The sequence below is a fragment of the Brachycentrus maculatus genome, unplaced genomic scaffold (genome assembly GCF_059751285.1).
Source record: "Brachycentrus maculatus isolate JH-2025_06_01 unplaced genomic scaffold, ASM5975128v1 h1tg000176l, whole genome shotgun sequence".
In the NCBI taxonomy this organism is placed as follows: Eukaryota; Metazoa; Arthropoda; class Insecta; order Trichoptera; family Brachycentridae; genus Brachycentrus; species Brachycentrus maculatus.
In genome coordinates, this window is record NW_028280928.1 from 103,580 (window position 1) to 115,622 (window position 12,043).

At 30.5% G+C, this 12,043-nt stretch overlaps 1 protein-coding gene across 1 annotated transcript in view; it reads right to left on the reverse strand.

Annotated features, from left to right (window-relative positions):
- LOC148308060 (uncharacterized) overlaps positions 1-8,822 on the reverse strand; it is a 28,611-nt gene extending 19,789 nt beyond the window's left edge. The window contains exon 1 of the mRNA XM_088262255.1: positions 8,705-8,822. The gene's annotated coding sequence lies outside the window, so the exon portion shown is untranslated. The remainder of the gene's footprint in view (positions 1-8,704) is intronic.
- Positions 8,823-12,043: the final 3,221 nt, after the last annotated feature.

Genomic DNA, 12,043 nt, shown 5'->3' on the forward strand with positions numbered 1-12,043 from the left:
ATTTATTTTATTTAATAATATCAGGTAATTTATGTTGCGTCGTTTTCGTGAAAAATCATATCAAAGGCACTTAACAATTTGCAGTAGTTTTGACTTTAAAACGATGTATGTAAATAATAAAAATACACAAAAAAAAAATATATATATTATACACTAATATACTAACGTACATATAAACATAAATATGTATATCGCTTATTCCTTTCAACAACGTCAGCAATTTTCAGTTTCATCATTTTAAAATAATAAAAATGAATTTGGGTCTGAATGGGTTAGTAAGAATTTTACAATGTAATGTTTTTTCTCATGCCATTATCTCTGCTTAACACTTTCTATTGACAAAAGACGAAAATATTGCGTATACGGTGTTGTGTCCGACCAATGATCGTTAAAAATAATATTTCTTACTTTTAATGCCTGGATTACAGCGCCTAAAGTATCGAATTTACACACATACATACGTATTACAAATTATTTTCACGTGATAAACAAAAAACGATGAACATTAAAAAAGAAAAGAAAATTTGCATAAATTTTTATTATTAAAATTAGCAGAGTTGTGTGAATGTTGTAATATCCCGAAGTTATTTTGAAAATTAACTTTTTTGTTTGTTTGTTTTGTTACCTAGTTTATAATTTGTAATATTTCCGCCTGTAAAGTACCATATAAGGTATTAATGCTGATAGCACACATCATTTCATCCCGCATATATGAGTTTTATATTCAAATTTGCTTATGTAGCGATAGTTTATAATGATGAAATATGAGACCGCATCACATTATTTTTTAATAAGCATACATAAAACCTGACGTAATATATATATTTATAAAAATCGAACAACTTGAGCTGATTGGTAATCTTTGTAAGATGTCAAGTTAATTTTTCAATTTTTTTTTAGTGAGGTCCTTGTATATAAATAGAAAACTCTTGTTTGAGAAGTCTTCTTTTTCGGTATATTAATTCCGTAGTGTGATGGTTAGCGTATTAAGCAACCGTGCTGGAGGTCCCGGGTTCGATTCCCAGGGGAGTGGGGAAATATATATTAGTGATTTTATACTATAATATTTATTTGATATTACTCTGGACTGGTCCCTGAAGCACATTAGTGATCACCTTGCCTTCATCTGTTAACGATCAAGATAACACTGCGTCAATAAGATGCAGTGCCCTATGCACCATTAAGTGCGAATAGGGGTTAGAGGAAGAAGAATATAAACACGGTTTGTTTGTAGAACTATAAATGTTTTAATTACCAGGTTCAAACTAAATTTGAAAATAAAACTAATAGTTTGTATTTCAACTGTTGATGAGAACATCTGTAGTTCTCAAAACTAGTCGTGTTTACATTAATAAACCAAAAAAATAGTCTTATTAAAATATTATATTTCAAAATTAAAATTATTATGTATTGTTATTAACTAACTAACAATCACGCCGCTTCCCCGCAGGGGTAGGCAGAGAGAATCGAACACCACACCACTCTGTCTTTGCAAACATTCTTTGCCTCTCCCACATTCATGCATCTCCTCATACATACCCGACGATTATTACGACTCCTGACCCGGCCGTTTTCAAGTATTTGACATACCTGATTGTGCCAAGTTTTCCTCGGTCGTCCTCTGCTTCTTTTTCCAACTACATTCGCCTCATAAATTTGTTTAACCGTTCTTTCTTCACTCATACGCTCCACATGTCCAAACCATCTCAACACACCTTTCTTAATTTTATCGATAATGCTTATCTCAGCCTTACATTCTTTCCTTATTTCATCATTCGAACATCTATCAAACATCGTTTTGCCACACATTCGTCTGAGGGATCGCATTTCGACTGCATTCAGTCTGCTTTCATCCTTCTTTTGCCAACTCCATGCTTCGCTTCCATACATAAGGGTTGGAACCAGAACTCCATTGTGTACTGCCAGTTTAGCTTCCGCTGATAGATTTTTATTTGCTAAAACTGATTTTAGATATTAAAACTGATGTATTGTTATTCCTCAATGTTAATGCCAAATCAATGAAAAATATTATTGTAGGCTATATATATGTAGGGGAATAGATTTTCCGTTATAATTATATCACGTATATTCGTAAGTAATCAGGAAATCATCATTATACTTTCTCTCAATAATGCTATTGCTTATACATTAAAATGAAGTAATTATAGCTACGTTATATTACGCTTTTGCAATTCTATTTCATCGTTTATCCCATGCGACCTCTGAACTTCTTGTACATAAAACACGATCAAAGATGGGCTTTAAATAATCAGTCGCACGACAGTAAGTAAATCACTCTTCCGTTACTTCCTCTACCTCTCCCATTCAACTTATTACCTTATACCTCTTCCTTTGCCTTCCTTGTTTTTATCAATTTACAGTTCCATAAATACATAATGTTGTAATTACAGGGTCTAGCAAAATTAACACCCTATTGGAAAATGTTATAATTTTTTCAAATGGTACCGTATGTCAATCATTTTTTAAATTTGTACTAGCTAGACAGCTGCAGTTTACAAAAAATGATAAAACGGGCACAAATATGCATCAAAACTGGTGCAGTCACTTGACGAATATCATCTTTTCCACTATTTTCATTACGCATTTTTTTAAATGATAAATAAAGCTGTTTTTTTTTAACAAAATCGGATGATTTCTTTTACTCCATTTTAAATAAGTTTATATTCTGCAGCTATTTAGTTTACAAACATCAAATACGATTGACGTACTACGCCATTTGCAAAAATTATATCATCTTGTGATTTATTTTGCGCCACCCTGTATATGTTCATTCATACCGTTAATATTGTAATTTGACTTGAAATTTTCTTCTTTTATACTCCTATCTACCCTCTGATTTCTTTCTAATGGTTTTAATAGATTCAAAGTTTGACTAGTATCACTCGAATGTTTCTGGTTGGTTGGAAGATATTGATTCTTAGAAACAAAAGAAATTCAATGATTATGAAACAATATCTCGATACGAGATTGGAAAATATTTACAGCGTAGAGTATAAATTTACTGGCTTTAATACAATGTAATAAATTATATGTTTCCTTGGATATAAATCCCTCCATAAATGCAAGTGTAAAGTTTATGGTTGAACATAGAAAAGAGTAAATTCATTTCATCATTAAACAAGCCAATGTTACACACTGCCAATGTATTAAGTTTACAGAAACGAATCAACCTATCTCTATTTTGTAAAAATGATTAAAATTAATATTTCATTTTAAACACGCATTTATTCAATGATTTTCATATTACTGTGTACAATATTTTTCAAGAATCATGACATATCTGCTGTTCTGATTATATTTTGAATTTCATTCGGTTATTTATAAAAGGATTAATATAAATTTAAAAGTTTTTAAGCGCATAGGAAGAGAACAATTTATGTATAAATATTAATTTAAAAAAATAATTTACTTTTTCGTATTGCAATTAAATAATTCACGAAGAGTGTGTTTTAGAGGCTTGTCTGTAAGTAAGAGAAATGCTACCGAAAGAAGATAAAATAATTATATAAACTGCTAACTACACCCAATGGTGCATAGGGCACTGCATCTTTAATTTGATCGCTGATTACATGAAGGCAAGGTGATCAGTTCTGCGCTTCAGATACTGATCCAGGGTAGTATTCAATAAATATAAGAATATAAAAGAAGGTAGTAAAAACACTTAAATTTATTTTAACTCCCCTGAGAATCGAACCGGGATACTAAGAAGGCGGACATAAATGATACATGTAAATTTACAAATAACATTCACAACGTTTTATACATCATATTCTTTGCTGTTAACTGATTTAAAATAATGTTTTTCAATCACGAAAAATTATAATTGAAATTTTATTTTTCTTTAGGAGATCGATATTTTTCGTTCTACGTAACTCGTAGATGATGTGTGATGTTAAATAACACTTTAACATTGAAGTATGCTGTTTGAAGATGTAATGTTTAGAAATAAGGTTCGGCTAATAAATAAGAAAGTGCATATATTCAGTCACTAATGAGATAAGATATTGACAAATAATGGAAGAGTAAATAAAACGTATAAGAAAGAAAGTGTGTGTAATATGTGTTACATAAGATAAACATAATATAACTGTACTCTTATATGTGTACCTACCATTTGAAGTGCAAAGAAAATATTGTGTCATATATCAAATTTAATTATTTTCGTATTCATATAGAAGGAGGTATTGACATCTGACATAGATGAAGAAGAATATGGAAGGAAGTCTCGGTATTTATAGTGCTTTTGACCTGTCATATGGCTGATTTCAGTGTTAATTTACCTGAGAAAATTATATTATATTACTTTAGTATTATAATATTATATTACTATAAAAATGATGATCCGATTTATTTGTCCATGTTTGTATGAAATTTTCGTTACATTGTAATTTTTTAAACAGGTTTTAAGAATTCAAATTATTTTATTGCGCACACGTATATTTATACAGTTATTTCGTTATTTTTTTACATCTCAACATCTTTATTGAGATAGAAGTCTAGGTATTTACAGTGCTTATGACCTATCATAGGTTGTTTAAGTGATCACTTAACGTACGTGTGACATGTAAAATGATCACTTAACCAGCCTACGACAGGTCATAAGTCCTGTAAGGACCCAAACTTCCATATTCGTCTTCATCCTTGTTGAGATGTCAAAAAAAGGAATAATAACTCCTAAATGGAGAAAACACAGATTTGTGTTTGACAAGTATTTGGACACACTCAGAATGTTCTAATACTTTTTCTTCAAACCCTTACATACACCCAATGGTGCATAGGGTTCTGCATCATATAAACGCAGTGTTATCTTGATCGTCAACACATGAAGAAAAGATGATCAGCCTTCCGCTTCCGCAGTGTAATATTGAATTAATATAAAAGTGAAAAATCACTTATATTTATTTGACTCCCCCTGGGAATTGAACCCGGGGCCTCCAGTACGGTAGCCGAGCGTGCCGACTATTACACTATGGTAGCAGTTAAATAACTAGTAATATGTACTAGTAATACTTTTTTTAAAGAGAAATAATTATGTTTTTAATAAACCCTGATGATGACAAGGTTCTTATCGAAACCGGTAGGTTAAAGTGTGTTAATAATAAATAAGTGGTTAAAACTATGTTTATGAATTTTACAAAGTTTATAAAATGTGCCACAAAGTATCTGCGAAAAACATTGAAGAAATTGTGTTTTTATTATTTTCACAAATATTTCATTTTAATACTATTTATGTGAGCCTGAGCGGCTCATTATTAGAAATAGGTATCAATTTTTGGTAGATTGTGTTCGAACCGAGAAACTCTGACTTAAGAGTCCGCGACACTAACCACGGGACCACAACCCGGCACAAACCACTACTGTGGCCATAATAAATTTATCACATTGTATATATTGTCACGGTCAGATCAATCACTTGGCACGATCAGATCAATCAGAACCTGAAATCTGGCGGTGTCAAAAGTCTGCTCAATCGGAGGGCATGTATGAATAGATGTATGGACGTGAAGGAGGCGAGGAGTGTATGTCAGGACATAAGAGTGTGGCGTTCCATCCTCTCTGCCTACCCCTTCGGGGAAACAGCGTGATGGTGGTAGTAGTAAAGGGTCCGCCAAATAACATTTTTTTTTTGAAAATGGGGCGCAAAACATCGAGTGTAGCTTCGGCTGTGTGGCACGTAGCGCCGTCTTGTTGAAACCAAATGTTGCCAATATTCTCTTCTTCAATTTTTGTGAACAAAAATCCGTTCAACATGGCCCGATAACGATCGTTATTGACTAACGGCCACTCCTTGCTCATTTTCAAAGCAAAATGGCCCAATTATGCCTCTGGACCAAAATCCGCACCAAACAGTGACTCGTTTTGGGTGTACCGGCTTTTCAATGTATGCGTGCGGGTTTTCTGTACCCCAAATACGACAATTTTGCTTGTTTACATACCCGCCAAGATCAAAATGAGCTTCATCCGAAAAGATGATTTTTTTGGCAAAATCGGCATCTTCTGTAAGTCGAATGTCGCAATATTTCCCAGCGTTGTTCAAGCGTAAACACAACCATATTCGCTTAGCGGAAGAATAAAACTAATTATCTGTCAAATCAGACATGAGCTAAATGTTACCATTCACGAAATAAGCACTAGTTGAAAAAAAAAACTTTAGATGGCGGACCCTATAGTAGTACATAGAGGATTTCATCCTTGACCGCACCTTTGAGATTATCGTTGCCTGATTATCTAACAGCCGACTTTGGGCGGAACGTATAAAGTGTGAGTGGAATGTCAAATGAGCTAAATTGTGAGAAATGCCTTGTTAAGGTTATAAATGGCAGGAAAACAGAGCTCTGAGCGAGAACAGACCGAATTTGCAAGAAATGCGGCCTGAATAATGATCGGCTAAAACAAGTCAAGTTAAATAAGTTCACTTCGTGAAAAAACATTGTTTCTTTCGATTCTGTGCGTAAATAAGACTTAACTTTTAAATCCATTAAAGGATGAACTTTAAGTACACATTTTATTATATTTATTAATTAAAATTACCATTGACAAAAATAAGCAAGCTGTATTTTATATTTTGGAATGTTTTTCCACCTTTAAATTATTAAAAAACTATCCATTTTTAATTAATGTTTTACTTAGTAAATACCACTATAGTGGTATTTACTAAGTAAAACATTAATTAAAAATGGAAAGATTTTACCACAAAGTGACTGCCGAATCAATTAATTGAAATTATTAAAAAACTTTTATATATCATAGTTTTTAGAATATTTTATTTATTATAAAACCAGGACAATTGATTTACAACTTCTCTAGTAATTTAACTGAATTTACACTTTACATTATTTTTAAAATAATGTTAATAATTACTCCTAATTGGAGATAATCCAGATTTGTGAGCAAGTATTTGGACAAACTCAAAATTTTATGCTTTATTAAGTTGGAATATTTGTTTCCATATTGAAGGATTTCATTATACAGTATAAATTGCTTAATCACATATATGTAATTATAGGCATATATTTATATATATATATATATATATATATATATATATATATATATATATATATATATATATATATATATATATATATATATATATATATATATATATATATATATATATATAAGGTAAAAAGGGTCAAAGTATTTTTTATGGTAATACTCCCTGATTTTAAACCTGGTTGCTTCTATATAAAATATTTATTTTTAATTGAAAATTTAACGTTTTTCTAGACTAAAAATGACAAATTTATTTATTTTGAATGATAATCGTCATAAATGTGCTAAATCTTTACATATTCCGTGAATATTCACAAATACAGTTTTATTATTGAAATGCACATGGCTGTTAATTTATTATCATTTTGAAGCAAACGTTTTTTTATGTAGGCATTGAATTTTAATGAGCGAGTGAAAACTTCTACGTACGTAATGTGACAATGCTCCTGAATTATAGTAATAGAGATTCTGTTCGCATTCTAGTTAAAAGGATTATCGCCCATGATAAACTGAAATGTCGTAGGTGATTTTATTTTCGATTTTTTTGTAATATTTGGTGTAACTACGTTTTTCACATTTACAATTGTACATAACAATTTAATTTGATATAATTTGGCAGTTATTTGCGGCCCTCGTATTTTTTTACGAGGTAAGCGATACGATAAATATACTTTATAGTTTTAGCCATTTCATTGTTTTTCATTTTCATTCCATAGCCTTTTACTTTTGGAGGTAATATTAATATTTTTTTCTTTTGCGTGTTACTTTTTATTATAAATATTGTAATGCATGTTATTTTTTAAAACAAAAATTTGTTTGAGAAAAAAACAACTAATCTCGAGCTATAAATGTTTTTTTTTGCAATTTTCCTGTGTGAAACGTTTTTTAACGTTTTTAACGGAACTTTTATGTTTTTGTCTTGTTTTTTTTATATCATCGATTTTTTTCAAATTTGTATTATAAATAATTTTTTAGGAATCTTTGTATTTATGTTTTTAAAATATCTGTTAATATTAGTGTATCACGTAACATTTTTACCGTTAATTCATTACTGAAATAAAATGTTTATATTTTATTGAAAATATTTTTTTTTGCTTGAAATTTCTAGCATTATATAGTAAATTTAGTTGAAATATTTCATGTTTTTGAATGAATACATATTACATACATCAATATTAGAATTGATGACTGAAGTATAATTTTAACCAAAAATAAGAGAGATTTATGAAATGGTCAGTAAATATTTAATAATAAATTCAATATATGAAATATTACAATGACAAGATTGTGAATAAAAATTAAGAAGACTTTAAAATATAAATTAAATTAAAAAATGTGGACATCAATTCAATATTATAATATTCAAAATGTTGGATTTCTAGCGAGCATATTAATAAACTGCTTTCAATATTAGACGTTAAATTTTATTTTTATTTTTAATTTTATATGTTCTTCATACTTTATGTTAAAGTAATATAAAACTTTATTTTAAAAATATTGAATTTTATGAAAATGGTAAGAAATAAAAGTTTATAATCAAGATTTTTTATAAAATTTTTTATTCGCAAAAAATACGAATTCAATCCCGTTTTTTTGTAAAAATCTCACATATTGCCCTGACATATTTATAGACTATTATATTCGCAATTTTAATAGAAAAGTTTGCATAAAAATATTCGTTGCTTACCGTTGGTAGTAAATTCTCACGGCACCGAATACGAGATCACTTAGTTGAGAAAAAAGAACACTCGCACTTTTCTCAAGACTACCTCAGATGCGTCCTCCGGTGGAGTAAAGAACGCAATGCTTCTGAAAATTGATGCACCAGCTTTTATACTCTCCGTCTTGAAGATCCATTTTCAAATAATGCTCCATGTTTCAAACGAAAACGAATGCCGAGCGCGAGAGATCAACGCGAGAAAAAAAGGAAGAGTATAATATACCGGTAAGTAAAAAAAAACAAGGCGTAGTACGTATGAGCTTCTATGCGCTTGTATATGTTTTACACTTTTTGATGAAATGGTTTGGCTGTTTTCGTTTTTTGTTTTGTTATGTGATGGGCATTGTAGAGGGGAAGATGATTGAAAGTAAACGTGATTTTTTTAGAATCTTAGCCATTCATTGTTATGTGGGATAGTTAAAGGATTCGTTAAGGATTTTCATTTTCAAAGGTAGTTTTAGTAACAAAGCATTATTCATTGAATGTGTAGCGGATCTTTGATCTGACTAGTGCATTGATGAGTACGTCCCGTGTTTCTGAACTCACATTTATCATTATTGTAATTATTATGCATTTTATAAAGTAATATTTAATTTTCGTATTTATCCGGTGCATCCTTGACCTGTACTACTACTACTACCGTCAAGCCGTTTCTCTGCAGAAGTGGGCAGAGAGGATACAACGCCACACTCTTCTGTCCTGACATACACTTCTAGCTTCCTTCACATCCATAAATCTAGTCATACATATACCTTCCGATTACGTAGACTATTGACACCACTAGATTTTATGTTCCGAATGATCTGGTGGTGCCAAGTCTTTTTTGACCATCCTCGTTCTATTCTGTGTATTTTTTTATCATTCTCCCGTTATCCATTACCTCCACATATCCCGTATCAATTAAATCAATGATTTTTTTAGAACAAAGGTGTTTTAAAATAATAAAACGATTATCTCAACAGTTTGACTTGTTCAATCAATCATATGCGTTTATAAAACGCAAAGCACAGTCAGCACCGAAGCTTATTTCAAGTACTTATCCGGCCATTGCCAAAGATGGAAAGTATATCAAAAAAAATTTTTGGTTTACTTAGTGTGAAAAATAAACACATAAAAAAAAATAGAAAATTATTTGGGCGCATCTTTTAACTGATCTATGTTTTTGTATTTATTTCAGATTTACGAGGAAATTCCAAGAAAATCATGATTAAAGCACATTTCCTTGTAACAGTAGTTCGTGTGTATGTGTGATCGCTTTGTTATTGATAATGCACCACTTAATTTATTATATTTAATTTTTAATTAAAAAAATATTAAAAAAACGATACCGAATAAGTCATAAGGTGGAGAACGCAACGAAGAAGATATGCGCATGTGAGGAGAATGGAACCATCCAGAATCCATTCACATCGCACTGCACGACCAACCCCAAGGAAGGTGACTCCCGGGCAGACTAACAAAGAGATGCATTAACTGTTGGCAATCGACATCGCAGGAGACTAATTAAAAACAGGCCATAAGGCCTACACCAAGAGGAATAAGAAAAGAAACATGAATTTTTAGAGTTTAATTTCAATTGCTAAATTGTTATTACTTGAAATAAATTATTGATACATTTTTCAAAATAATATGTTACCATTCATTACATGTCATTAAAAAAAAATAATGAAAAAAAACACATTTATTTTGACGCCGAACGCTCTAACCACTACACTACTGGGACAGAAATGCATCCCAATGTTTAAAATCTGTACCATTACATTCCGCAGAGCATTAAATTAAGGTGAGTTTAATTTTTATCAACATTATTGTATATGCATCGTGATTAAGACATTTCATTTATTAAATTTTAATCTCTTTTCCGGATAATTATACCATTTATTTGGAATTCTCTAGAATAATTAGCATATTTCTTCACACGTTGGTAACATATGTATGATCCCATTTTGAATATATGTTTTTATTATTGCAAAATTAAGAGCGCAGCTATAATTTGTTATAAAACTCATTCATAATTTGGTAAGTAGAAGAGATAACAATAATTAAAATACTATTTTTGAGTTTCAATTTGAGTACATATCCATCCCTGAAGATGACAAGGTGCCTATCGAAACCGGTTGAAATATAATATCTTAATAGAAATATGTTCATTCTTAACAGAAATATTTGTGAATATATTCTTTATAAAATAAAACTCATTCATAGTTAGGTGAGTAGGCGAGAAAATAATAATTATTAGTTGGTTTTAAGTTTAGTACATATCTATCCCTGAAGATGATAAGGTGCGTGTTGAAACCGTTTGGGAAAAAGTAGCAAAGATAAAAAGTTTAAAAAATCTTAAATAAGTTTGAATTTAAAAATATTTAATAATTTAAAAAAACGTTGCATTCAAAGACATGCGTTTAGAAGATATGTTTTTTTTTACCTATGACAGATAAAAAACATATTTTATTTTTTTTTGTAGCTGTGGCAGAGCCAGCTGCTGGACCTAACAGTAATACATGCAATTCAAATAATTGATCATGGTAGACAGCGTGATTCTTGATAGCCGCTGACGTTGTTTGATTTGCGTGTTTATTGTTTTCGATTGCATAGTTGTTTAATTTATTTTTAATTTATTCTCTGCTCCTTTTTTTAAATACATTTGCTTCATGAAGAAGACCTAGAAAAACTTCGCACGATCAGGTATGTCAAATACTTTTAAGCGGTCAGGTTAGGAGTCGAAATAATCAGCGGGTGTGTATGAGATGTATGAATGTGGAAGAGGCGAAGAATGTTTGCAAAGACAGAGCGGTGTGGCGTTCTATTCTCTCTGCCTACCCCCGCTGGGAAGCAGCGTGATGGTTAGTTAGTTAGTAAGTTTGATTTTTTCATTGTTTCACAAGCATTGTAAAACTAAACTCCGATTATCAAAAAGTTATTCTTTCCCTTTTCTTTTTTTTTCCATTTAACCAGATTGTGTCAAATAAATTATTATTTATGACAAAGGTTTCTCCGTTTTTTTGGTCAACATAGATAACGCAAAAGAGAAAAAAGTTTAATAAATAAAAAAATTGGCTATCATAATAAATTTAAAAAATATGTATGTAGATACATATATTATTAGATTAAAACCAATATTTTTAGCTTTTTTCCACATTATTTTTATTTGACCAGCGACCGGGTTTCGTCGTTACCGACATCATCAGACTGGATTATACATCAGACAAATATGTATCTACATCAGACGATGTAGATACGTATTTGTTTTTAAAGGTCAACAAGGAAATAAAAACGTATATAAAGGATTGTTAAAATATCGGAGAA